Source organism: Tachyglossus aculeatus, chromosome 5 (genome assembly GCF_015852505.1).
Source record: "Tachyglossus aculeatus isolate mTacAcu1 chromosome 5, mTacAcu1.pri, whole genome shotgun sequence".
Classification (NCBI taxonomy): domain Eukaryota; kingdom Metazoa; phylum Chordata; class Mammalia; order Monotremata; family Tachyglossidae; genus Tachyglossus; species Tachyglossus aculeatus.
This window is the reverse complement of record NC_052070.1, coordinates 90,835,069-90,861,640: the sequence shown is the minus strand read 5'-3', so window position 1 is coordinate 90,861,640 and position 26,572 is coordinate 90,835,069. Positions and strand designations below refer to the sequence as shown.

The 26,572-nt window shown below is 41.2% G+C and overlaps 1 protein-coding gene across 6 annotated transcripts in view; it reads left to right on the top strand.

Moving 5' to 3' along the window:
• The window catches only part of MEF2A (myocyte enhancer factor 2A), a 182,730-nt gene that overhangs the window by 4,483 nt on the left and 151,675 nt on the right, over positions 1-26,572 (top strand). For 4 of the 6 annotated variants that reach the window (XM_038747500.1, XM_038747495.1, XM_038747501.1 and 1 more), the window contains exon 2: positions 25,146-25,185. The exons of 1 other annotated variant lie outside the window; for it this stretch is intronic. The gene's annotated coding sequence lies outside the window, so the exon portion shown is untranslated. Of the gene's footprint in view, positions 1-25,145; positions 25,186-25,238; positions 25,259-26,572 lie in introns of those variants that run through there. One more of the 6 variants, XM_038747498.1, reaches the window with a different exon arrangement.

Here is a 26,572-nt window from a genome sequence, read left to right as displayed (position 1 = left end):
ATTCAAATTTGTAAGCACCGTATTCCTCCTTCTCCCTTGAGTCCAGACCTCTCACCCCACCCCTCCCCAATTTCTGAAATATACAGGAAAGACTTCAGAGATCATAAAATCCCGAAAACTGCTTTTGCTTTTTTTATATGTCCTTAGTAGATTAGATTAGAACTCAGGTCCTTCTGATTCCATTGGTGTTTGAAGTCACGGCTCATCGTTGACCAAGCACCTAGCCCGAAAATTCTCCCTGTTAAGAATCTTTGGGAAAGCTCCCCGTACGAGAATGGCCCAGCATGGGGCGGAGGGTAGGAAGCAAAAGCTGTGTGCTTTTTTGGGGTACCTGAGATATACACGGCCGTGTGTAGCACAATTTATTTTTTCTTCTCTGTATGAGATTCTTAATAGAAATGCTTGTAATAGCAAATGTTAATGTGTAAACATTGTTTTACGAAGCCTTTACTGAATGGCTGTTATTGAATTTCAGAGCAGACACTTTCCTGGATTTGTGTCTCAGGCTTATTTTTTTTTTTTTTTGGTAGGCAAAATAATTTGATGGGACCACATGAGTGTTACATAGTACTGGAGTACTTTGGAGCAGTAAAAGTGCTTCACTTCAGTGACAGACTTCTCTCCTGGGCCTTACCACCGCTGTCCCTTGGCTCCTTTACTAGAGAAGGCATCAGTGCCTGCCACTATTTGTTTTTCAAACCTCTGAAGGCTGGGTATGTGAAAGATAAGGGGCTCGTACCCCCTTGTTAATGCCGGGAAAGAGCTTATGAATGGGGAAAAGAAAGTGCTCAGCTCTGGATTCTCCTTTAGTTGGAATGAAACTTCCTGACGCCAGTTGTAAAGTCGCAGCCAGCTTTCTTATATTTTCTGAGCCTCATTTAAAGTTAAGTATGACATTGTTATGGAGTGTGATCTAGTTTGATTTTTTCCAGATAGATACTTAGATATTTTTGTTTGGTAATCTATATGGGTTGAGTTTTTTTCATTAATATTGAGGCTATTTACTGTTAGTTTGCGAGGATAGTTTAAACTAGCAATTAAATGAGTCTTGAGTTATTGAATTTTAATTTTACTGGAATACATACTAGATAGAATGCTCCAACAGCGCAGGCTTTATCATCATAATTTACATAGAAGTCTTAAAATAAAAATGAGGGAAGCACTTTGTTTCAATGTAGGGTAATTTTGTAGTTAAAGGCTCTGAAAATAAAAGGTTCTCTTCAGAATGAATATCATTCTAAAAAAAAACTAGTGTTCTTCAGTCTGCCAAGGCCAATGATGGGAATCAAGTGGCTTATGAATGTGAACTTGAACATTGGTTAGAATGCAGATTATTGATGGCTTCATGGTGGCTTTTACTGCCTTTGACCCTTCACCTTCTCCCCCCCCCCCACCCCCCAAAAAAACTTAAAGTGCTGCTGGACAGGTATATGCAGAACTACTTTCTAAATGAAAATTATTTTTTCCTTATTTCCCACTAGCAATTTGCAATCAAAGGTACAATATTCTAAATTGAATTAGAAATCCCGAAAGCAGGTTTTATCTGTTAGGAATAGATTATTCAAATTTTTTAAATTCTAATTTAAAAATCAGCTAGCTTTTCTGCAGGTAGGCTTTCATTTAATTTACATTACATTACATTTCACTTGAGCTGTGAAACTAAAGTGCCTTAAATTCAATCATGCTCAACAGCCAATACTCCAAAACAATCCCTTGCTTGGATAAACTAGTGAGAATTTTGATAGCGATTTACATTGTACATTCATTGGGAAGTACAGGGCTCCATAATGTGCAACATTTGCTGGGACTTAGAAGCTGAATACCAGACTTTCCATGAGAGCTGGTTTTAGGGGACTTTTTGCATTGAATCTGATAGCAGTGATATTTGAGTTTTGATTACATGAACATAATGGTAAAAATTCAAGTAGGGCAACCACAAAATTAGAAAATCTGGAAGGAATCAAAATTATTTAGTAAGGGAGTTGTTGGAGAGGAGCAAGGCCAGGCATCTAAGGTGAGCCTGAATTAAGGTGAGAATTATACCCAAAGGTCTTATCATGCTATATTAGCGTAGCTTTCTTTGAGAAAACACCCCCAAATACCAACAGTGTGAGAATAGGTTTAGGTCGTTAAGAGAGAAGGCTAAGATCAACACTAGTGTGTACCAAGTGTAGGCCTTTCTGTTACTTGATTAACAATAGTTTTATTTTTCTCATATAAACGTGATCTGAAGTATTAATCATTGTGGACTACATAGGTGTTCAAGGATCTCATAGAATCGAGATTTTTTTTCTTTGATCACTAATTTCAGGTATACATGAATGGAAAATGGCAAAAATTGTTCACCTAAAATTCCTGGACCAAGAAAATAGTGGATGTACATATTATCCTATTGGATAAATGTTAGCATTTAGAGAATACTTATTATGGTATTAAGTGCTTATTCTGTGCCAGACTCTCTTCTAAGCGCTGGGGTAGGTATAAGCTAATCAGGTTGGACACAGTCTTAAAGGTTAGTCTTAATCCCCAGTTTACAGATGAGGTAACTTTGGCCCAGAGAAGCAAGGTGGCTTGCCCAAGGTTTCATCGCAGACAAGTGTCAGAGCTGGGATCAGAATCCAGGTCCTTCTGACTCTCAGGCTGTGGGTCTGTAGGGCCTCTGAGAGAACCCTCTTGGATTCAGAAGCCTAGTAGAAATAGATTTTTACATGGGGACCCAATTGGAGAAGTGCACAGATGAGCTCTCTGAGAGTAACTGGGTCCAACCACATTCTCTGTTGAGTTTTAAAATTGGGTTTGAGGATTGCCTGAGGGCTGTAAAATACGAATGAGGCTAGTGAGTATTTCATTTATGAAATGAATTCATACATTTGAAGTATGGTTGAACCACCATCTCCTCTACCCAAATTTCTAAAGTTTGATACTTACTTTGAAGTGCCTGGAATAAGGATAATTAGTTACTATTAAATTGTTAAATTTTTGTAAATTGGTTGTAGCAGTGAAGCTGCAGAATTGAATTTAAGTGGTTGTTACAGATTTCTGAATAGCATAGCTTATTTACGTCTGGTGAATGCTTGCAGGAATTAAATAGAAGTATTATTTTAAACTGGGCGATGTTCAAGCCCATAATAGTATCTGATACCGTATCCGATGAATGAGCAATATATAGTGACTATTCCAAACAACTATCCTATGTGTAGCGAGTAAATCTCTATTTCTGGAAGTTATATGACTCCAGTTACTTTAAGCTTTCAAATTGATAGAATAACTTAAAATTTCAGTGGTTTTAGGCTCTGAGTAGTTTAGAACTTCAAAGTTTTTTAGGGAAACTTATTTTGCAAACATCTTTTTACTTAGAGTAAATAAAATGATTTTCATGTATATTTCAGAGTACTTAAATTGTAATATTTAGTTAATTAGGAAGCAGCTTGACCTTGTGGAAAAGGCAAGGGCTTGGGAGCCAGGGGGTCTGGGTTCTAATTCTGACTGCCCTATATCTGCTTTGTGACCTTGGGCAAGTCACTTAATTTCTCTGTGCCTCAGGTTCCTCATCTGTAAAATGGGGATTAAATACCAGTTCTCCATCCTACTTAGACTGTGAGTCCCATGTAGGACACGGAGTGCATCCAATCTGATCATCTTGTATCTATCTCAGTGCATAGTATAATACTTGACCTATAGTAAATGCTTAACACAAACCACAGTCATTATTATTGTTATTATTAATAGTAATTATAATTTTGATAACCAATTTAAAGACGTTTTCTGTGGTTCTTAATGTCTCATGACTTTTAGGGAAAGATGTGAAAAAAAGTTTTTCTGAAAAAAAATCATTAACTTAAAGGAAAGATGACGAACCAAAATCTTTCCCAGAGGGAAAGTTGAATTTCTTTAAAAATATTTACAACATTCAATTGCACAAACCTAATTTGATTGAATTCCTGAACCAAAACATTGTCCTGCTCAGTTGTGGACTATTGGAGGAGCAAAAGCACAATATTGGGTCCTTATAAATAAAAACATAAGTGAAAGGGAAGTTAGGCTATTCTAATTTAATCAGTCAGTTGTATTTAATGCTTCCCGTGTGCACTGTACTAAGTGCTTGGAAGAGTATAATATAATAGACATATTTCCTGCCCACAGCAAGCTTACAGTCTAGATGGGGAACAGACATTAATATAAATAAATAAATTACAGATATGTACATATGTGCTATGGGGCTTGAAGGCTTACAGAAGTTATCCTATTGTAAACAATTTCACCTATTGTATTACATATTAAATTTCAATGATAGAACTGCCCCTATTTGTAAAATTTTGAGCATGTTTTTGAAAAGGGCTAGGATATGTTTTTTCATAAGAACTTAACACGTTTTCCTCTACCCCGACCCACAGAGATGGTGTAATTGGTTTTTCATTCAACACATCTATACTGGATTTTTGTTTTTGTTTCCAATTCAAACAGTTTTTAAAAATGCTGAATGATACTTAGCTTAAGACCCTTTGCAGTAAATGAAACATCACTAAAGAAACAGAGGTAAAATTGGGCAAAGTACAGATTAAGCCAACTAAGTGCAGTGTTTTCATAAAGTGTTGATACGAAACCCTTCAAGTAAGAGGGCTGAGCTGTTAAAAACACATTTAAATTATGGGAGGTAATATCAGTGAGGTCCAACCATCTGTCTAAAGAGAGAGATGATGAAAACAATAACCTCAATCTTGAAACATGACCTTTTAGTGCAAGTTTATATTAGTAAGGGAGAGTATTGTTCATTACAATTCCAGACACATTTTCTTGTGTAGAAGAAGCTAAGTAACTTCAATTGAAGCAAAATGTGCAAATGGCAAGATTTCAGTTTTACAACAAAGCCGCTTTAAAGTTGTCAGGATTCTAAAATAGCACCATCTACTTTATTGGTGAACACAACCACATATGCTTTTGTCTAATTCATTAATCTAATTTTGAGACTTTGGGCTGTGGCCAAGCAACAGTTGAGCGCGGGCAGCAAAAAACAGAACACTCACCACCTTAAAAAAAAATAGCACCTGAAATTTAAGTTCTAGCATTTAGATTCTTTTCTTGACTGGATATCCAGCAAGGGTTGGAGGTCTGGTGATAAGATCAGAGGGCAGCACATCAGTCTTTAGTTTCTATTCCTAGCTTTGTCACTGTCTTGCTGTGATATTATTTCACCCACCGAGACTTTTCATACTTGAGTTTAACCAAACCATGAAGCTACTCTTTTGATTTCTTCATGGGATTCTTGTAAAACTGTAGTCTTCACCCTAACACTGTTAGAATGTCCCTACTTCCTTCTACAACCTAGCGCAATGGTAGAAAAACCTTTTCCTGGTATCAGCTCTGCTGTATTGTGCTCTCCCAAGGGCATAGTACAGTGTTCTGCACATAAATAAGCACTCAATAAATAACATTGATTGACTGAAGAGTAAACAGTTCCCATATCAGTGAACTGGTAACAACTTGGGTGTCCTCTCTTTTGATGTGCAGAAGCTGCTTAAACATGGCTTCTCTTTCCTCCAGCTGTCAACCTTCAGTTTAGACCTGCTGGAAGCATTACTATCCAGGTGGCCTGACATCAGAGTCAAGCTACCTTGGTCTAGCAGAGCAGGAAAATTCCTGTGAAGCTAGGCTCCAGGGGTCTTGCTCAAGACAGCATTCATTCCGGAGGATGTAGGAGTAGGGTGGGGTGGGGTGTTGGTGGAGCCCTCAGAAGTAGTCTAGTAGCGGTACCATTCAAAATTAAACCTGGCTTTCATATAACACAGGGTTTCCGTTCTTGCAGAATGGCACTTTTAAGGAGAGCTTGCATTGTACTATTGGATCTACTGTGCACCTGCTCACGGGTGTTTCATAAAATGCCCTGTCTTGTATCTTGATGGCTTCCCCAGTTCTGTCATCACGTTCTAGTGCAAATGGGTACAGTGCTCCAAGAGCTAATACAGTGCTTTGCAAACAATAAGCGCTAAAAAATGTGATTGAATAATAAATGGTAATGATAACAAGCATTATGGCAGAACTTAGTGTAAATCAAAGTGACAAAGCCCTGCCCTCCAGGGGCTTATCTTCTTAACACTTGAAGCCCATTTACTATGGGCTTCCATAAACCTCCAATGGCTACCGATCAATCTGCGCATCAGGCAGAAACTCCTCACCCTGGCCTTCAAGGCTGTCCATCACCTCGCCCCCTCCTACCTCACCTCCCTTCTCTCCTTCTACTGCCCAGCCCGCACCCTCCGCTCCTCCACCACTAATCTCCTCACTGTACCTCGCTCTCGCCTGTCCCGCCATCGACCCCCGGCCCACGTCATCCCCCGGGCCTGGAATGCCCTCCCTCTGCCCATCCGCCAAGCTAGCTCTCTTCCTCCCTTCAAGGCCCTGCTGAGAGCTCACCTCCTCCAGGAGGCCTTCCCAGACTGAGCCCCTTCTTTCCTCTCCCCCTTGTCCCCCTCTCCATCCCCCGTCTTACCTCCTTCCCTTCCCCACAGCACCTGTATATATGTATATATGGTTGTACATATTTATTACTCTATTTATTTATTTTACTTGTACATTTCTATCCTACTTATTTTATTTTGTTGGTATGTTTGGTTCTGTTCTCTGTCTCCCCCTTTTAGACTGTGAGCCCACTGTTGGGTAGGGACTGTCTCTATGTGATGCCAATTTGTACTTCCCAAGCGCTTAGTACAGTGCTCTGCACATAGTAAGCGCTCAATAAATACGATTGATTGATTGATTGATTGATTTAATCAGGATCAGATTTGGAGAGCTATTAGGATTATTGCTCTGATCAAGATTTGCTTTATTTAGGGCTTTGTAAAATTATTCACTTCTCAAGTTGGCTAAATAACAGAGTCTGTGATTAAGCGTCGAGCACCGCCACATTATTTTAACATGAGTAGGTGCCAGGTTGAGGTGCAAATATCTGGTCGGCTAGCACCACAAACATGCCTGAATTTCAAACTTAGTTTCTGAAACAGGAAATATTTTTATCACTTCGAAGTGGAAGTAGCAGTATTGGAGTGAATCAAAGCTGCAAAATTTATCCTGATATTCTCATCCCGTGCTCCATGCCTGAAATGGGTGTCAGAGTTCACTGGTGATTTATTTAATAATTTTATGTTCCCAGTTATGTTATAACCATTTGTCACTCTCAAACATTTTCTTCTTCTCTTCCCTCTTCTCTTTATCCTTCTTTTCTCTCTTCATCCAACTGTCCTCTCTCCTCCCAGGCTTTATCTTCTTCTCTCCTCCCTGCCCCCCCATACAGTAACAGCAGTTTTTTTTTAAAAAAAATGTACAAATATATATTGAGTGGAGAAGGAAGTGATCTCCATAGCATTACAAGAGATAGAGGAGGGAATGATGATAATCTTATATGTCTCCCCAAATAGGTGAAAATCCACCTTCGAAGAAAGCTCCCATCGTAGTGACTAATTGTGCATCCTTACATTCATTCATTATTTTCTCTTCTCTCATGTTCCAAACCCTCAGTTTTATCCATCTATAACTATATCAGATATGTTTCAGGCACTTAGTAAATTCTGGGGCAGATAAGTCATGAGATTGGACACAGTCCATGTCCTATGTGGGGTTCACAGTCTTAATCCCCATTTTATAGATGAGGTAACTGGCACCGAGAAGTAAAATGACTTGCCCAAGGTCACCTGGCAGACAAGCTTTGGAGCTGGGGTTAGAACCTAGGTCTTTCTGACACCCAGACCCACGCTCTATCCACTAGACCACACTGCCTCTTCCACTCAGGGAGACTACATCTATCTAATCCTCCAGAGGACATTGTATTGGGTTGAACTGGTCCTACCATTTGTCAACCTAGAAGTCAGTCGCTTGATTTTAACATTTGCAGAATCGGTAATTGGAACGTGTTGGTGATTGATTCTGAATTTCGACATGGTTTGTTCCTTCTCTGATCGTGAAAAGTCAGAGAGATCAAAGGTTTAGCTTTGAGGTAGTCAGAAGATTAAGTTCGCCCAGTTTTTAGGGTAGTGGAAAAAACAGTATACTGTACGGTCTTATTCGAAAGAATACTAGCTTGAGAAGTCCTAACCACTTACTGGGTGACCTTGGGAGGAAGTGTTCTTTAGGAAGGGAGTGGAATGTTTTACCAAGGCCAGAGAAGTGGTTGCTTCTGACCACCTCTCCAGCATGCTGCTTCATTCTCTGGCAGGGTCAGCACAGGCCTTTTTATTTTAGACCAGTGCCCTGGCAATTTCCTTTCCACAGAGGCTACAGTGCTGCCTGGGCCGGGGCTTAAAATAGAAGTTTTTGCTGCTCTGATTTGGGAGGCGAGGGCAAGGCAGGGCGTTGCTCTGGGGAGAGGAGGCAGAGCCTGAAGTGTTAACTCTTCATTTTATATGAAAATGAGTAAATAGTTGTGCAATAAATTATTTGCATTCATTCATTCAATCGTATTTATTGAGCGCTTACTGTGTGCAGAGCACTGTACTAAGCGCTTGGGAAGTACAAGTTGGCAACATATAGAGATGGTTCCTACCCAGCAGTGGGCTCACAGTCTAGAAGACTGCTCACAGCATGTGACTCTGACTTCTTTGACTGTTAGGTCCCTAGACTTATGTAGCAGGGTGGCTAAACTGTGGCTTGCAAGCTGCACTCAAGGAAGGAAGGACAAAACTGATAAATCCACTTCCCTAGATATGAGAGCCTATGTGGCCTGAGGTTCTCCTTGAGGCTCAGGCTGAGCACTGTCTCCCAATGGTATGACTGCAGACAATATGCAACTTACAAACCATTGAGCATGTAGGTACAGTAGCCTAATAGTAAAAAACAAATAAAAAAAATACATATCCTCCAGTTAGCTGGGGGGGAATGACTAATTGCAGAACTCATTTTACTCACTTTTGGAAACCGAGGGCATAGTTGCTGAACAGTTCAAGCAAGTCATTGACTCCCCACATGGATTGATGTGTGCTGTGCATATTGTTGACTGATACAAGGTTCTATTAGCTGCTGCTAACACTCTAACTTGCCGGCGTGATTTGAGGCTCCTTTTTGAGGTGATTTCTTATAGGCTCAATTCTGGGATGACCTTCCCACGTCTGCCCTTTTGAAAAATTACCAGCTTGCAGACATCCTTCCACAACCCCCCAGCAAATCCACCAGTGGAAACCATAAGGATGTCCACCACTTCACAGCACGTGACTACTTCCCTGGCAAACCTTGGTCTAATTTCTCTGAGTTGTTCCCCATCTGATTTTGGGGATCCATAATCTTTTCCCTTATTATTTTCTCTTTTTCTCCCCCCGCTTAAAACCATGCTTGAAGTGCCATATTGTATCTTGGTACTGCAAAAAAACCAACTTCATCAGATGGCTGGAGACTTCTGAAAGACAGGCTGGTTTACTTTAAATCTTCTTGTAATAGTTCATGCTGATGAGTCTTCTGTGTTTCAGTGAGAGGTTCAGAAACTCAGTTCCACTATAAAATATGTTTTCTCTATGCATTTTGACTAGAATGTGATGGCAGTATTAGGGAACATTCTTCCAACAACAGGGTTTTGTCTGGATAGAACATGATATGGTTTGTTTTGTTCTCTGTCTCCCCCTTCTAGACTGTGAGCCCAATGTTGGGTAGGGACCGTCTCTATATGTTGCCAACTTGTACTTCCCAAGCGCTTAGTACAGTGCTCTGCACACAGTAAGCGCTCAATAAATACGATTGAATGAATGAATGTGGCATTGGAAGGAATACGTGTAGGTGTGTGTGCACACAGTGGCAGACACAACTTGAGTTTTAACATAAGGCTTGGCGAGAACACATCCCTTGCGTTTCATTATCAGTCAATTGGGGTAATTATTGAGTACGTTCTGAATGCTAGATATTATATTAAGGGCTTGGGAGAATACAGAAGTACCAAGGCACACTTGAGTTTCAAGTGGGGAAACCAACAAAAATGATAGAAAAACTGGGTGTATTGTGTGACCTTGAAGCAAGATATTAACTCATTATAATTGAAAGTCCTTTGATGGGATGACCCATGTCCTATTTCTAATGTATTCTTTGAAGGACTTGTGCAGTGGTCTGCATGGAGGTCATCAGAAAATCCCATTGATTATTAACTTGTGAATGGAAAGGAGTCTCATTATTTCAAATAATTGAAAATACTTATATCTGAAAGTAAAATTATAGCATACAGTAGGCTGATCGTTTGGGTCTACTTTCTCAAGAACTCAGGGGAGCTATTTTTTAATAGTGTGATTAATAGAAATAGTAATAGTATTTTGAGAGTCCACTTGAGTGCAGCGAACTGAGATACACACTTGTGAAGCACAAAACAAGAACTCACATGGGCCCTGATATATACGAATAGAGGATTCAAATAAGTAATTGAATGTACAACTGATATGTATTCACAAAGTGCTAATAAGTGTACCTGTTGTAGGCAGAGATTGTCTCTATTTGCTGTATTGTACTTTCCTAGTGCTTAGTACAGTGCTCTGCTCACAGTAACCACTCAATAAATCCTATTGAATGAATGAATGAACAAATAAGTTCTAGAGATGGCTGGCAGGTTTATTATAAGACATTGGGTACTGGGAGTTAATTGGGGAAGGATCGTTGGAGGAGGTGGGATTTTAAGAGGGCTTTGAATAGGGAAGAGCTATGGTTGTCATATTTGGAGACGAACAGGTTCTAAGTTGGAGGCAGAGTGTGAGTGAGAGGATGGAGGCTGGAGGAAGGAGAATTTTTCACATGGGTGAGAAATGCCCAAATGATATCTCCAAAGAATATCGGGGGGATGATTGCCAAAGTGATTTGAATGAACGCTCATTATTCCAGTCCAGTTGGAACTATGCTACAATCACTTTGGTCATAAATGGGTTTTGTTTGGGAAAGTCCGACAGGCACTTTAAGCTTGTTGTGGGCAGGAAATGTGTCTGTTTATTGTTTATATTTTACTCACCCAAGAGCTTAGTACGGTGTTCTGCACACAGTAAGTGCTCAGTAAATACGATTGGCTTACTTGCTAATCTACTGCCCTCCTGCCCGCTTATTTCTTGTACCCACTCCTCCAGTGGGAGCAAAACTGGCAAATGAGTGGGGGCCCACAAATCAGGAGCACCACAGTCAATCCCTCGGCATAAGTTCCCGGTCCCAAAGTCTTCACACTTGGACCAATGCTCATCCGTTCCTTATGCCATGGGTCTCACTCGCTCATCCCATAGTCTGAATTGTTGGTTATGAGCGAACCTGAAACGGATGAAGCCTGTGTTAGGAGGGTAAGGGAGAGTTAGGATAGAATCACTATATTGGTAAAATACAAGTCAGTCCATTGATAGATACTGTACATCACCATTTAGCTGAAGGTCAGGAATTAGCTTAGGGACTGAAGGGAGTCCTGGGTTCCTGCGGGGAGGAATGTGGTACTTATTGATGGTATTTATTGAGCACTTACTGTGTTCAGAGCTCTTGGGAGAGTACAGTATAACAGTTGGTAGACACGTTCCCTGCTCACAATGAGATTCCAGTCTAGAGATGGAAACTGACAGGAACATAAATGAATAAATTCAATTACAGGGATGAATTAAAGAGGTAATCTTATTTGTATGCGTGATCAGATCGGGCACAGTCCCTGTCCCTCATAGGGCTTTAGTTGCAGGGTGGAGAACAGATATTTTTATTTTAGAATTTGAGGAGACGGGGCGACAAAGATCAGCCAACAGACAAGTGGTGGACTTGGGATCAAAAACCCAGGTCCTCTAATTTCCAGTGCTCACCTCTACAAACATTTTTATTTACGTGTTTTCAAAATTAAGAATAGTGGCAGTCAAATGCTGTGATATTCTCATGTGATAAACTTATTTGAGGTTGAGGACAAGCATGTATGTTTATCATTGATAGTAGAACTGTATAAGAGTATATGCTTGAGTGTGCGCGCGCGCACACACACACACACACAGACACAAAATAACCAACCAAGGTACTGTTTTTGACTATGCATGGTACATTACAGTATTGTGAAGTGAGTCATTTCTGTATCCTCAGTGCCATGGGACATTTGCAAAATTTTTTTTGTCAGGACCTCACATAATTAAAAATTGCTAAATGATCAGTAGTTGGTATCAAATTCATGTAGGTTCATGAACCTTCTGATTATCTATTTTCCCAAATTTTCAGTGTTGTGTATTCTATATTGAACAATGCTTGGCGCATAGTAAGTGCTTAACAAATACCATCATTATTATTACTATCATTAAATAGCTTGTACTGTTATTAATAACAGTTATTCTTTATAGTAGCATCAAACAGGACCAAATTACATGTTTATTTAAACAAAAAATACTGGAAATTTTAAAATTAAAATCTTGCATTTGTAGTAAAATGCTTCTGAAATACTCCACATTCCATAACTGAATCTCTCAAATAGTGTGGGCAACTAAAAACTGTGTCCTTTTGCCCATTATTGGTAGCTCTGAGGCAGTCTTTCGGGTATGTTTTTAAAAGGTCATTCGGCAGTTAAGTTCTGCACCTTATCTTTTAATACCTTTGTTTTGATCATTTTAAACAAGTCTCTTTTTTTGAGGAAAAACACTGAAAAAAGACCTCTAATTTGAAAAGTAAATAAAAAACGTTTCCTCCTATTCTCAGCTTTCGTAAATAAACCCCTTCTAAAATATGTAGTCATTTATGTTGATTATAGTAATACAATGAGAAGCAGCATGTCCTTTTGAAAAGACCGTGGGCCTGGAAGTTAGAGGATCTGGGTTCTAAATCTGACTGTGCCACTTGCTGTGTTACCTTAGGCAAGTCACTTAACTTCTGTATCTGTTTCCTCAGCTATAAAAATGGGAATTCAAGACCTGTTCTCCCTCCCCCTTAGACTGTGAGACCCATGTGGCACAGGGACTGTGTCCAACATGATTAATTTGTAACCACCCCAGTGTTTAGAAAAGTGCTTGGCACATAGAGGTACTTAGTAACTGCAATGAGTAATAATTTGACTATGTATCAAGACTTTTTAAGGCTTCCCTGGTTTAAAGTAGTCTTGCAGGTAAGCTCAAAAGATCTTAGACCCTGCAGAATTAATTGGCACAAAAATTTGAATTCCCAGCTTATTTTTTCCCCCATTAGACTAAATTGTTGAAGAGAAGAAAAGGTGAGGTGAAAGTGGAAGGAGTACCAATGTCATTTGAAATGGATTAGCAGACAGGGCATTTCATGAAAAACTTTTCAGTGCCAGGAATCCCTCAGGTTGCTATGAAAGCTACAGAAAATATGGGCCTCAAGTTTGTGTGTGCCCAAGTTGCTGCTGTGGATCACTGAATCCAGAGTGCTTCATGGAAGCCTTGGAGACGTCCATGTAATTGGGAGTCCCTCTGGGGGTTCTAGTCTGGCATCAGGCAGTCTTGAGAACCAAGGTCCTTGGCATAGATGAAGAATTCAGTTTGGTTAGCCCTCGCTAAGCCAGGTGGGTTCTGAAATTACCTCCATCCTTGGAAGGAGTTGCCCAGGCCAGTAGGAAGAGATTTGGCACCTACCAGAGTAGGTTTTCCTTGTGGTCTCGAACAAGTCTTTCAAGTGCAGATGGAAGGCAGTTACCCTGGGGGAGGGTCCAGACTCAGGGTATGTGAATGGAGCCTGTGACAAGGTGGTGGGGGAGTGACATCAAGCAACTTAATTTGAACTACTGAATTTGGATTTCCTGTGACTGGGCCATGTTGCTGCACCATTGGAATTTGGAGTGGGAGTGTGGCTTAGTGGCATTCCAGGTTCTGGGGCCAGTTCTGCTGCTGCTGACCTCCTGGGCAACTTGGGGAAAATCACTTAATCTCTACTTGCCCATTTCTTTATCTGTAAGATGGGAATACGATATCTGTTCTGCTGATCTTGAAGTCTGTGAGCCCCATGTGGTAGAGGAACTGCTTTTGATCTGATTAGTTTGTATCTAATCCAATTCCTTGGATTGTGATGATGAAATCTCCTATCATAAATAACTGATGATGAGCCTCGATCCAATCGCAAACATTTCAAGAGTAGAATCTGCACTGCTTAAATACTATTATTATTACTATTATTATCTCACTGATTCTTTTTACACTATCCGACATCATAGTTATGGGTGATGAATCTGATTAGATAGCAAAGGGCTTCAAAAAAACTCGAACAAACTCATGTAGCATCTCTTTCTAGTGATTTATATAACTGTGGTATTTATTAAATGTGCCTAATAAGGGCTCACGATGTAAGGCATATTATGTATGCCATATTCCTTATTTTTGTGCATATGTGTTTATTAGACGTGTATTGCATTTTGTTTAAAGTCAGGCCCATTAATAGCTGTGTCTAGAACAGAGACTTGGGGGACGGGGTTGGGGGGACTGAGTAGCAATTAGGAGAGTTAGGGAGCTTGGGAATTGAAGAATCCGAGCAGGGCCAGATTAAGACTGTTGGGACCTGGGGCATGTAGAATTTGGAGAGCTCTTGAGGAGAACAGAGTTTGAAGGAGGATAGAGGAAAGCGGGGGAATGGGGAAAGGAAGAGGCAAGAGTACTCGATCTCTGTTGTCTTTGTTGCTGCTGTTGTTGCCACCGCTAGCCAAACAGTACTTGGCTCTGGCTCCTGGCCCAGGGAAGCTCCCGTCGGCAGCAGAAGAGACCGGTGGTTCTGGCATTGTCACCGGTGCAATGGTTCTATAGGCCCCTGAGTGGCATAGCAACAGTGGCACAGCAGTGCCTGAGTTCAGGCACCTTTGCCTGTGCCAGATCACCTTACAGGTGTCCTGGACCAGGTCCGGTAAGCGGGGTTCCCAGCTCACCACTCTGAGTGAGGTCTTGGGACCAGTGACAAGAGAAAGCTCCAAACTAGCCCTGGAGCCAGGCAGGAACACAGAAAAACCCTGCTGTGTTCTTGGTCCAGGCTGGTGAACTGCAGTCTGCTGCTTGGGGAACTGCTCTTGAAGGCAAGGGGGATCACCTTCGGTTTTTTCAGACTGAGCTAGCTGTAACTAGTCCCCATTTGAATGGTTCCCCCCTTCTCCCCTCCCCCTTTGCCCAGTGAGCCTTGGGGTATGTGCCTCTTGCGCCCACTCCTTCCACCTGATCCTCAGTCCAGGGGTGGGAATAGAAGAATGTGGGAAAAGAGGGAGCTTTGGAGAAATCAGACCTGCTTACCTTCTGCTTCCTTCTGGTCCCCAATCATAAGTAGCTAGTGCCGGAGGTTTCCAAAAGTGGCATTTTGCCACATTGGGTTATGAGACAAAAATATGCTTGCTGAAACAACACTTTTCAATCGATGGTATTTATTGAGCGCTCACTATGTGCAGAACACCGTACTAAGCACTTGAGAGAGTACAGTGCAAAAGAATTAGCAGACACGTTCCCAGCCCATAATGAGTTTTCTGTGAGTCTGTAGCTTCCAGTGGATGTCCGTGCTTGGTTACTTTATTAATATACCTTGTTTGCATCAAAAGTTGGCCTTTTACAATGTCTTGTTCTAAAATGGTTTGCAGGGTCTTTGCCCAGTTATATAATTGGGCAGTACTCAAACTGAATGACAAGCGTCGGAGTAGGTCTTTGCTAGGCTTTCTGTGCACATTGAATCGTCAGCTCCCTGGTGATTTTCAGTGCTTTGCACAACTGTGGCTTGACTACTTGTCTGCTCATTTTCACCCTATACCCAGCTTTACTCTCTTTGCCTATTCCTACTCAAGTTCATGTCATCTTTCTTGTTGCCTCCTACACTTGGAATATTGCTATATTTCCTGGGTGTGTACAGCTTTCCCTTAAATCATTGTTTTGCAAAATGTAACAGATGATTATCTTTCTTCACTTAGGCCAAATAGGGGGATTAAATTGTCACCACTACTAGGTAAAGTCTGCTTAAACTGTCATAGGTGTTTATGGTATTACATAAATACAATTTTATTTCTAAGGCTTCTGTCTTTTTTAGGAAGGTTAGGGATTTGGCTTTGCTTCATAACATTGTATGACATTAGCTGTCTCCTTCAGAACTTGGCTTTTATTGTAACACATGATATCAAGGACTGAGTGAGTAATTTTCTGAAGCGAATCTCTGAAACAGCAGAAGTGTTAATGACTAGCTCCTCCCAGCAGAGTTCTCTTCTGTCAGTTTTCTGTGATTGTTTCCTTAGGGCTCTATAGATGTACATACATACATCCCTGTGTTGTTATAATTTACTGTTCTTTTCAACCTTGCAATTTCAGCTAAAGCTTCCTCCAATATAATCTTTCTCTGATAGTCTTTCAATATTCAGCAGCACAGTTATTTGTTTTTTTTTACACTGGTGACCTTTTTCATGTAAGGCACTTTCTGCATTCTTCAGGCAGTGGTAATTTAGAAGCATTTAAATCTCCAAATTTATTCCTAAAATAAGATAAGGGCCTGTTTATATTAACTGCTAATGATTAATTAATTTAAATTCTAGGCTTTTATTTAGTATGGTGTCCGTTTCCCATTTCTCAGCATTATTTGTGAATAACCTTTCTCTGGAGGCTACTGATAGTTCATTTGGAAAGGTTATAATTTGTGAAGTGGACTCTTTCAACTAGAGTCTCAAGGCAATACCATTATAAAAGTCAGATTTCAGAACAGTTGTTGTCCCCTAGATGTTTACTATTTCTTCAGTGCTGGGTAATTTGAACTCAGTTAAGGCACAAATCCATTCTTTCAATCTTTTTGTGAACAGTACTGAAGAATGCTCTGTGCATATGTGTTCAAGAACCATTGATAATAGATTTGTTAAGGTAATGAAAGATCCTGGTAGGGGTGCAGTGAGTAGTGAAATAAGTGGCTGGAGAGAGCTGGCCCGGGAAACTCAAGGAAAAAGAGGTGAGAGGACCATTGAGAGGCCAGGCCATGGAAAATTTGGCTCTTTGGGCTTCTTTTCCTCCTCCTCTTCTGAGCTAAGGAGAGAGCAAGCTGTAAGAAAATAAAGGACAATTGTTGGCCTTGCCGTGGCAGGGTATCTCTCCAAACATCTTGCCCCTACTCACAATTCCCCCAGACAGTTCTCTCCATGGCCTTCTGCCATTGTGGGGAGAGGCAGAATGGACATTAAATGATCATGTGTGCCTGATGCGTAAATTGGAATTTGATAAGTAACCAACATTTTTGCTGTGTTAATATAATAGATAACAGATGCACCCTATGCCATCTGGTCTTGGAGCACATGAAGATTCTAGAAAAAACATTGTACCGTGAAAATATTTAAACACAAATGTCACCCAGTGTGCTAAAGTGGGTCTTGCACAGTGTGCATAAGTTCCCAAATAGTTGCAGCAGATTTCTAAGGAACTCTGGAATTGTCAGAGTGTATATTCAAACAAGCATTAGTGTCTTCAGAGCATTGTTCTAGTTGCTTGGGAGGGCACTGTCAATCCGTGTGATTTATTGAGTTCTTACTATTTGCAGAGTACAATATGGCAAAGTTAGTAGGCACATTTCCCTGCCTTCAAGGAGCTTACAGTGTAGAGGGGGAGACAGGCATTAAAATCAATTATGGGTATGTACTCAGGTGGTATGGACTTGAGGTTCGGGTGTATAAAGGGTACAAATCCAAGTTCAAAGCAGACACTGAAGGGAGGCAGTAGGGGTAATGAGGGCTTAGTCAGAGAAGGCCTCTTGGAGGAGATGTGAGTGTAATAAAGTTTCAAAGGTGGGGAGGGGGATGGTCTATTGGATTTGAGGTGGGAGGGATTTCCAAGGTAGGAGATGGGTGAGGGGTCAGCAGTGAAGTAGATGAGGTCGAGGGACAGTTAGTAGGTTGGTATTAGAAGAGCGAAGTGAGCTTACTGGGTTGTAGGAAATCAGTGAGGTAAGATAGGAGGGACAAGGTGACTGAGGGCTTTTAAAGCCAATGGGAAAGAGTTTCTGCTTGATGTGGAGGTAGATGGGCATTCACTGGAAGTTCTTGAGGAGTGGGAAAACGTGGACTGAATTTTTTTTAGAAAAGCGATCTGGGCAGCAGAGTGAAGTATGGACTGGAGTTGGGGGGAGACAGGAGGCAGGGAGATTGATGAAGAGGCTGATGCAGTAGTCAAGGCGGGATAGGACAAGTGTTTGGATCTCCATAGGAGCAGTTTGGTTAGAGAGGAAAAGGTGGATTTAGCAATGTTGTGAAGGTTGAATTTAGGATTTGGTGACAGATCGAGTATGCGGATTGAAGGAGGGAGATGAGTAGAGGATAATGCCTTGGTTATGGATTTGTGAGACAGAGGATGGTGGTGCTGTCTCCAGTGATGGGGGAAGTCAGGGGTAGGTAGGGGTAAGAGAGTTCTGTTTTGGACACGTTAAGTTTGAGGTGACGGTGGAACAACCGGAAGGCAGGCGGAAATACAAGAGACTGCAGAAATCACACTAGAGTGAAAAAGTACAAATATCGGGTCTGTCAGTTGTATTGAGTGTGTAGGTAGGCTCGCTAATCTAAAATGATCAGAATCCAAACTGAAGGGATCTTTAAAGACTATGTATTGAATTATATTTGGGAGCACATGGGTAATCAGAGAAATTGCTAGAGCAGAAGATAACCTTTGAGGGATGCTATTATAACAATAATAATAATAATAATACTGACATTTATTAAGTGCTTTCTGTGTGCCAAGCACTGGGGTAGGTAGAAGATAATCAGGCCAGGTTCCTGTCCCACTCAGCATTCCTTGTCTAAGAGTGAGGGAGTGCATATAAAGTGCATTTTAATAGATGATTCTGGAAGTTTTTAGGACAAAAATGACCATAGGAGGCCTATATATGATATTTTCCCCCCTTATCCTTGAGCAATTAAAAAAATAAACACAACTTCTAGCCATGAAGATTCCATGGGAGTCAGAGGTCATGGGTTCTAATACTGGCTCTGCCGGTTGTCAGCCGTGTGACTTTGGGCAAGTCACTTAGTTTCTCTGTGCCTCAGTTACCTCATCTGTAAAATGGGGATTGACAGTGAGCCCCATGTGGGACAACTTGATCACCTTGTATCCCCCCCAGCACTTAGAACAATGCTTTGCACGTAGTAAGCTCTTAACAAATACCATTATTATTATTATTATAAATAATAAAACTCATGGCTGGAGAATGCCATTGACTGAGGATAAACACATTTCCTAAACTGGAGAACTAAGTGGCTGAAAAGACTGATGTGTGCCTGACACTTCTTTCTGCATTGTGTGAGCATTAAGATAAATCCTCGCTGTTCTGTCCCTAATTTTGCATCTGTTCTTGTTGTCCCAAGCTTCACAAAGGCTCCAGAAGAGCAATCCGTGTTATCATTGCCCACCAGGACTATCTGTCTTTAGAAGTGATCTCCCAACAGCTCACTGTTCTTTTGCATTGCTTAAGGCTGTGCTTCACTCTGCTTTTAATCGTTTATTCTGCCCATCCCTTTTTTAGTTCAGTAAGCGCTTGGAATGTTGCTATCTTCCATTCGCCTCACACGACTGGCTTGCTGAAAACAATTCAGAGATTAAAAACTACTTTCCGAAATGCAGGAACAATCACTTGCTGCTCCTGATGGTTATAACAAATTGGAGGCCTAAAAAACCTTGTCATGGGACATACAGAGTAAGCTAAGGAATGCACAAGATAAGTGGGAGGATGCCAAAACTGAAGAAATTGAGAGATACTGACTCCCAGCAAAGCACACTGAGTTTACTTATCACCTGAGAAGCTTACATCTTACAGTGTGCTACCAAAGGAACACAGATGGAACCGTCCTCATCATAGGCAAAAGAGGGAATCTTACCCCCTCAGCTAGAACACTGTAATGAACCTTTATATCTTCTCTTTGCTGTCGGGAAGGTGGTCTTTCAAAGTAAAGCAAACCAGCCGAAACGTGAAGGTTCAACTGTAGCTTCCAACTTTTGAGGAAGTACCTTTCACCATCAGAACCATGGAAAAAGCTCACTACTGTTGACTGATGTTCGCTATGTGAGATAGGTTCAGCCTTTTGCTGCAGTCTCTCAGAGGTGGGCAAGGGGCTGTAAATTGCTCTGCCTTTGCTCAGTCTAGAAGAACAGTGCAGGAAAAGGTAAGGAGGGGGACATGGTTCTCAATGCTCTTAAGGTATAAAGCAAACTAATCCAAGGAGTAGTGAGTTACAAACAGAAATGTGAAAGTAGAAACCAACTATTTGCTTTGTGAGTGTTCATGGTGAGGGAAGAAGGTAAGAATAATCATAATTAAAAAAACTGATATTTGTTAAGGGCATACTACACGCCAAGTACTGAACACTGGAATAAATACAATACAATCCTGTGAGCTGCAGTCCCAGTCTCACATGGAGCTCACAGTCTAAGGGGGAGGGAGAAGAGATATTTCACCTCCATTTTACAGATAAGGAACAAAGACCCAGAGGCTTGCTCAAGGTCACTCAGCAGAAAGGTGGCAGAACCATATTAGAACCCAGGTGCTCTGACTCCCAGGTTTGTTCCCTTTATACCAGGTAACACTGCTTCCCAGAAAGTACATTTTTCATGAGGCAGTAGGTCTGCGTGCAAATCTTGCAGCCTAGCTGGCAATTAATTGATTTGCAAATGTGCACTATTTTAATAATGGGAAAAGTTTTGCTATGGCTACAAACATTTGACCTTTCCCACTCCCTTCTCTCCCTCCCACCATCTTTCTCTGGGTTGGCCTTTTCTTCATGTGTTAGTATCAATCAGTCACTGGTATTTATTGAGTGCTTACATTGTTCAGAGCTGTGTTAAGTGCTTGGGAGAGTACAATGTAATTGAGTTGGGAGACATTCCCTGCCCGCAAGGAGCTTACAGTGTTGTAGTAAGATAGTAGTGAAAACCCCTGTGCTAATCACTGGGGAAAAGCACATTGAAGAGAATTAGACACAGTTTTGTAGCCCTCAAGGAGTTCACAATTTAAGAGTAAATGAGAGAGTAGTGATGATTATTAATGAGAAGCAGCATGACTGAGTGGATATAGCACAGACGTGGGAGTCAGAAGGTCATGGGTTCTAATCCTAGTTCTGCCACTTGTTTGCTTTGTGACCTTGGGAAGTCACTTCACTTCTCTGAGTCTGTTACCTCATCTGTAAAGTGCAGATTTAGACTGTGGGTGCTGCGTGGGACAGGGACTGTACCAACCTGATTTGCTTGTACCCACCCCAGTGCTTAATACAATGCCTGACACATAGTGCTTAACAAGTACCACAGTTGATAACAGACATATAAGGAAAGATGAACAAGAGAAAACAACATAAAAAGACCGAGATAAAAATAACACAGGAGCTACAGAACACAGTTGTTAAAGGAGCAGTTTCATGCATCTCACCTCCCCAGCACAGCTGTCCGAAGCCCGTAGTCATAACAGCCTCTGTCATAGCTACCCCACCCCCAAATGTTCTAAAAGTTTGGATGCCATGTTGCCACTTCGCCCTCACCCTGCCTCAGTGGAGAGCACAGGTTAGGTTCCACTGTTGAGTGGAATGGCAGCTGAGGGGCATCTTCTGGTTGGCTTGCACTCAGGAAAACAGCAGGGCCAACCCAAGTCGGAGAGTTGAAAGCATTGTATTTGATTGTTACATCACACGTCTCTAGTAGATCATCAGTTTTTCAAGGCTGTCATTCAAAATGTTTTTTTTTAAGATTTTAAAGATAAATTTTATAGGATTTAGGAAAATAGCATCTTTAGCAAATATGGAAATAGCTTTGCTCTTGAATTTTTAGCCTTCCGGTAAAGCCTCCTGAATCAGTCAATCAGTGGTATTTGCCTAAAGGTCACAGATCCAAGTACATACGTGATGCAGAAGAGAGAGGGAGCTGGGGAAAGAGGACTTGATCAAGGAAGGCTTCTTGGAGGAGATGCGACCACCATAAGGCTTTGAGGGTGAGAAGAGGGCTGGTATGGAGGGGTAGTGAGTGAGTGCTAAGTCAGAGGGAGGACTTGGGAAAGAGGTCAACAGTGCAGTAGGGGAACAGTGAGCAAGCTGGTGCTAGAGGAGTCAAGTGCACGCTCTCAGGTGCTTAGTACAGTGCTCTGTCCAAAGTAAGCGCTGAATAAGTACGGTTGATTGTGTATTGAAGTGAAAATGCCATTACATTTGTAGACTTGTTTTCCTTTTAGGAGTTTTAAATAGAGTCTCTCTTGCCATTCTGAAGAGAGAACAGGTGCATTAATATTAAATACCTTTGGAAGTGGAAGTGAAACTATATGGCATAGTTCATTTTAAACTATTAGCAAATTTTCTAGTTTTTTCTCCTATCCTAGGAAATTTTTTAAATGGGGACAGGTACTAAGCAATGTATCTAGTCACCGTTAAATGGATGAACCACTTTTGCCTGTTAACTCTCCGTAGGCTGTAAGCTTTTCTAAGATAAGGACTGCCTCATACTTTTATTGTATTCTGCCATGTGCCTAGTAAGGATCTTTGCACATGGCAGGTACACAAATACAAGTGGGTGAAAGTAACTGTTACCATTTACTGTGGCATATTTTTTGTCTGGAGGGTTGCCATGCGTTTGAATGGAATGTTTTCAGTTGACTTGTGGCATATCTAAGGAACTGTGATGAGGACATTTTCAAGTCCAGTCGTCCTTCTGAAATGGCTAATCAGTCAGTCAATCATATTTGAGTGCTTACTGTACTAAGCACTTGGGAGAGTACAATTCAACAATTAACAGACACATTGTCCACAACGAGCTTACAGTCTAGAGGGACAATCAACAGTATTTATTGTATATCTATGTGTGTAGAGCACTCCAGGAAGTGCTTGGAAGAGTAAAATTAAACTAGAAGGCCCTGTGATGCTCCCCGGGCACTCTCTGGTGGGGACCTGCCCACACCTGTCCCCGCCAGGGCCCTGCCGCTTGGACCCCTGGACTCACCCTTCGGGGCAGTTTTCCTGAAGGAAGGGAACAGGTAGGTCTGGACGGCAGGACCACTGTCCATGGCCAGGCTGCTTGCTATGTTGCGCAGCTCCCATGATGCTTGCTTCTCCGCCCCGGGCCCGGCCCCAGAAGAACAGTGCTTAGTGATTTGACTGGGGGAAGCAGCATGGCTCGGTGGAAAGAGCCCGGGCTTTGGAGTCAGAGGTCATGGGTTCAAATCCCAGCTCGGCCAATTGTCAGCTGTGTTACTTTGGGCAAGTCACTTAACTTCTCTGTGCCTCAGTTACCTCATCTGTAAAATGGGGATTAAGACTGTGAGCCCCACCGTGGGACAATCTGATCACCTTGTAACCTCACCAGCGCTTAGAACAGTGCTTTGTACATAGTAAGTGTTTAATAAATGCCATTATTATTATTTTTGATAGTCACTATCCTTCATGGAGTTTACATTCTTGCTTGGATGTCCTGCCGACTCCTCAAACTTCACACATCCAAAACAGAACTCATCTTCACACTCAAACCCTGTCCTCCCCCTTTCCCTCCCCCTGAAATTCTCCCTTTCCTCCAAACTGCTTCTACACTGATTCAAGCACTTATCATATCCCACCCTGACTTACTGCATCAGCCTCCTCAATGACTTCAGCCTCCCATCCCTTCCTACTTCAGTCGTTACTTCATTCTGCTGCCCAGATGGTCTTTTCGTTCATTCAAACGTATTTATTGAGTGCTTACTGTGTGCAGAGCACTGTACCAAGCACTTGGAAAGTACAGTTTGGTTTTTCTGTAAAGCCATTCATTTTGCATCGTCCCACACCTTGAAAAACTCCAATTGTTGTCCATCCATCTCTTCATCAAGCAGAAACACCTTACCAGTGGCTTTAAAGTGCTCAATCAGCTTGTCCCCTCATCTTACGTCACTGATTTCCTACTGCAACTCAGCCTGTATACTTTGCTCCTCCAGGGCTAATCTATTTTACCTCAGTTTTGTCTCTCTCACTGCCAGCCTCTTATCCATGCCCTCCCTCTGGCCCAGAACGCCATCACTCTTCATATATGACAGACCATCACTCTCCTGCCTTCAAAACCTTTTGAACATCACATCTCCAGGAGGCCTTTTCAACAAATTTTCCCCTACTCCTTATTTTCCCCACCTCCCTCTCCTTTCTGTGTCTCCAATACATTCAGATCTGTACCCTTTAACCCCTTGATATTCACCCCACCCTCAGCCCCACAGCACTTACATACGTATCAATAATTTATTTTAATGCCCATCTCCTCCTCTAGACCATAAACTCCTGATAGACTGGGAATGTGTCTACCAACTCTGTTATACTGTACTCTCGCAAGCACTTAGTACAGTACTTTGCACACAGTAAGCACTCAAATACCATTGATTTATTTCATTCTTAAAAAAAATGGTTACTACACCAAATTTTGGTCATTATTTTCAATAACATGAAATACATTATGCTACAGATATTCAACAAAACCATGCTACTTAATGTATTATGTGCTAGAGTTGGGATGAAATTATTAACTGGTCTACCTGGAATGTCACAGTGGGCTTATCTACCAACCCTGTTATATTGCCTTCTCCAAGTGGTTAGCAGAGTGCTCTGCACACAGTAAGTGCTCAATAAATACCATTGATTGATTGTCAGCTTGAACCCTGCCTTTGTCATTAAAAGGTCTAGTCCATACTTATTCATTCATTCGATTGTATTTATTGAGCGCTTTCTGTGTGCAGAGCACTGTACTAAGCATTTGGGAAGTACAAGTCGGCAACATATAGAGACGGTCCCTACCCAACAACGGGCATACAGTCTAGAAGGGAGAGACAGACAACAGAACAAATAATGATAGTAATAATTGTGGTATTCATTAAGCACTTACTCTGTGCCAGGCACTGTTCTAAGTGCTGGGGTATATAGAAGATAATTGGGTTGGGCACAATCCCTGTCCCTCAGGGCTCACAGTCTTAATCCCCATTTGTATGCTTCAAACTGGAACCTGATCGTCAGACACATAAACTGTGTTCTCTTATTTGCCCTATTTGTTGCCGGCTTGTACTTCCCAAGCACTTAGTACAGTGCTCTTCACACAGTAAGTGCTCAGTAAGTATGATTGAATGAATGAATGTCATGCATATTACTGCTCTAAAATTCTTAGAATAATGCTATTGGAGATGTATGCCATATTAAACGTAAGACAAATTACCATTTTTTTTTTGCAAGTAAAAATTGTCAAATACCGTTATAAGGTCATCCACTAACTTAATTCCCTTTTATGTTTCTTAAGGTGTTGCATTTTAACAGAGAGCAACAAGGAAGAATTTGTGGTAAGATCAGAATTTGAATACTTTAGATCATCACTTTTTGCTGAGTTTTGTCAAGGCAAAGATTTCATTTCTAGTAAGAATTTTTCTCTTTTAAAAAAAAATTAGTGAAATCACCTTTGTGCAGCTTTAGTCTCAAAAGATGTATTAGGATCTTTGCATCCTAGTTAATTTGACCCTTACTCTGAGTAAATAAATCATATTTTTACATGTATAATTAAAGTAAATAACAGAAATGGGATTGCTGCTACAATGGTATTTAGAAAGCATCGTAATGCGTCAACTTCTGAACGAAGCTGTGGGTAGATAAAAAAATCAGATCCAATACAGTCCTGGTCCTACAAAGAGTTTGCAGTGTAAGAGGGAAGGAGAACAGGATTTTCCATTCTGTATTCTGATGAGAAAACTCAAATACTTACTTCAGTGCTCTGTACATAGTAAGCATTCAATAAATACCATTTTTGATGATGATGATGACATATTAAGTGACTTGTCCAAGGTTGGTCACACAGTGGACTGTAATATTGTAATGTGTCTGCTAATAGTTATATTGTACTTTCCTAATTGCTTAGTACAGTACTGTGCAAACAGTAAGGGCTCAATGAATACATACGATTGACTGACGAGTGGCAAAGAATGTCAGTTTAACCTTCACAGCATTGCTAAAATTTGCCTTGTCATCTCCATCCTAACTGGTACCACGTTAATCCAAGCAGTTATCCTGTCCTGCCTTAATTACTGTATTAACCTCCTTGCTGAGCTCTTTGCCTCCTATCTTTCCCCACTTCAGTCATACTCCACTCTGCTGCCTGGATCATTTTTCTATAAAACTGTTCAGCACATGTTTCCCCACTCCTCAGGAACCTCCTGTGATTGCCCATCTACCTCCTTATCAAACAGGAACTCCTTATTTTTGACTTTGAAGTACCCAGTCCTCTTGTCCCCTCCAACCTATCTCTCTGATTTCCAACTACATCCCAGCCTGCACACTTCACTCTTCTAAGGCCAACCTACTCATGTCCCCATGTCCCCTCCTACCTTATCTCTCTGATTTCCTACTACATCCCAGCAAGGCCAACCTACTCACTGTACCTCGATCTCGTCTGTCTCGCTGTTGACCCCCTCGTCCACATTTTCCTTCTGGTCTGGAATAACCTCCCCTTTCATATCTGACACGATCACTCCCCCCACCTTCTAAGTCTTATTAAAAGAGCTAATTAAAATAAATTATTAAAATAACTTATTAAAAGAAAAGATCCTGATTCTCAATCCCATGCCCTTTCCAATAGGCTACATTGTCTCCTGTCATAGGTAACTATGTTGGATGTTAAGAGGAAGGAGCTTGGCAATTATTTGTTATTTTTCCTTTCCTGGCTTTGCTCTTCATGTC